Raw genomic sequence first — 2,572 nt, forward strand, 5'->3', positions numbered from 1 at the left:
GCCGAACTCGTTCGTGCAACTGTGCGAGCTCAGGAAGAAGATCACCCGTTGAACTAGGCATCTCCTCGGCAGGACGTCCTGTCAGCATACCTACAGACATAACCCTGTCAACCAGCTTCCTCGCCGAACTCTTTTTCAAAGTTCGTTCAAGCACTTACTATATATGCCACGTCGAAGCCGCCAATTCTCCTTAACAGAATCCAATAGTTGGGCACGAACATCTTTCAGTTCCATGCCCAGCTTGGTGTTGGCATCTTGGAGATCATTCTTCTCCTGCCTCACCCTCGTTAGCACGCTCTCACCAGCCTTCAGCTGGCATATGAGCTGCTGCTTATCTGGATTCACTCCAGCGTCATCTGCAATTTTATCGTCAGATTTGCATATAAAGCTACACTCTAATATGATACGGACAGTGCGGCCTGAAGTTGGACTTTGCACTCTTCCAGCTCCTAGGACAGTTGAGTATTCTTTTCTGTAAGAACCTACATAACAAATGATCCTTAAATCAGTTATCCTAACTGTTTCAAGTCTCAGGGGCTACTGATATATATAATCATCAAATTTTCTCACCCGTATGTCTTTTACATACTGCTCCGTGGCTCTGACTAGACCATTTTGAGCGGCACGGAGGTGCGCATCTCCCGAGTTGAAGGCATCTAAAGCCTCTTGGGAGAAACAAGCGTCACGAAGAACAGTCCGACGACGCCTATGGTTCATGGCACTTTCCACCTCGGATGGGGTGGCGGACAGTCTATCCGTATCCTCTGTCGGAGGAGCACCCGGTGCACGCCTTGTACTCGTTCCCACCCCTGAGTCCGGCCTTGGAGCCTGGCTTGTGGAGGCGCGGTTGGTAGCCTCTCCGGGTATAGTCCGGTGAGCGCTCTTTCTCCTGAAAAGAAGGCATGGGCGTTAATATGCCTCTGTAAATAATGTCTTGCAATAAAGACGGCGCGCTATACCGCTGCGCCGGTGCCTCAATCCGGACTGCGGATCTTTTCAGCCTGCCTGGCCTAGCGGCCCCTTGTTGGCTAGTTGCCATAGGCTCGGCCTTCTGCCCCGAGGACCTCCCCTGCAAGACACGGCTGTTATACGGCAATGAAACAAAAAGAGCACAAGGACGGATCCCTTTTTAAGTGCTGGGATTTCGGTCTCAGTCATGTGTGAGGTTGGAACTAGCCCAGGGTAATCGGCCGTAATGGCCAACAAGGTATTGTCATTACTCCCTTGGTAAAAAAACCCCATCGATCAGCTCCACAGATATGTCCGGATCCTCCTGGGAGGCCGGGTCAAGGGACCGTCCAGGGTCCTCGGGCTATGGAGGAGGGTTGTTTATCTCCTTTACTGCCTGGCGCAGCTCCTGCGATAAAATCGCTAGCATGAATACTTAAACTATGGGAATACGAAACAGACGGGCGAGAAAAAATCTCCGCTTACCCAGCTCGGAGGATTGTAAATGGAAAATCTGCCATGCGGGTTGATACAGAGGAATTCCTCCTCTTCTCCCTTGTACAACGTGGACAAGATCTTTATTAGATCATAAGCCGACCCCGGCCCTTTGTGGCCGTGGCGGGTGGCGTCATCCTCCCCGTTGAAATCCCACATGGGGTGGCCTCTGTACTGGAGCGGCTGCACCCCCCGCATAATGCATATAGCCATGGCCTCGATCATGGTCAATCCGGATTGAGCTAAAGAGCTTATCCGGCTCATCAGATAAAGAATGTCCCGGTCGTCTTCCTCCAGGGGGCTCCGTGGACGCCAGCTCTGCCGCTTCTTGAAAGGGGCGTTGTCAAACTCAGGAAGGCCAATCCGAAGAGGGTCCAGAAGGGGGACATCTTCTATATAAAACCATTCTGAAGGCCAGTCTTCAGACGTCTTCTTCGGGGTCCCGGATAGGTATCCGGTCCCAGCGATACGCCCCACTTCGGCTCCGCCCACTTGATATATTGATCCCTTCTTAGAACGGGGCACAAGGCAGAACAGCTCATTCCACAGAGCGAAATGAGCCTCACAGCCCAAAAATAACTCGCAAAGGGCTACGAATCCCGCGATGTGCAGCAGGGAGGCAGGCGTAAGGTTGTGCAGCTGGAGGCCATAGAACTCTAGAAGCCCTCGGAGAAACGGATGGATTGGGAATCCGAGCCCTCTTACCAGATAAGGGACAAGGCACACCCGCTCTCCGTTGGAGGGATTGGGACGGCTCTCCGCTTGCTCTCCATCATTATAGGTGGCAAGCCCGGCTTGAACCGGGACCAGGTACGCTGGGGGAAGAAATCCCTTGGACTGAAGCATCACCAATTTGTTGTGCGGGATGGAAAATCTCTCCCAATCTCCAGGCTTGGAACTAGGGGTGCGAGAGGAGGAGCTGCGTCGACCGGCCATGGTGAAATGGATCTCTGTCGGGCACGCTCCGATGAAGACTCGACAAGGGAGGATGATGTGATTTGGATCTGAATCCTCGTCTTTTTAAATAGGTGGCTCATTTACATAGCTAGGGGGTAAATGTGAAAACACCCTAGCTCTTCGCATTCGCTCGACATGTGGAAAGTGGCCATTATTGGGCGTAGAAGCCAAG

The sequence above is a fragment of the Triticum urartu genome, chromosome 2 (genome assembly GCF_003073215.2).
Source record: "Triticum urartu cultivar G1812 chromosome 2, Tu2.1, whole genome shotgun sequence".
In the NCBI taxonomy this organism is placed as follows: Eukaryota; Viridiplantae; Streptophyta; class Magnoliopsida; order Poales; family Poaceae; genus Triticum; species Triticum urartu.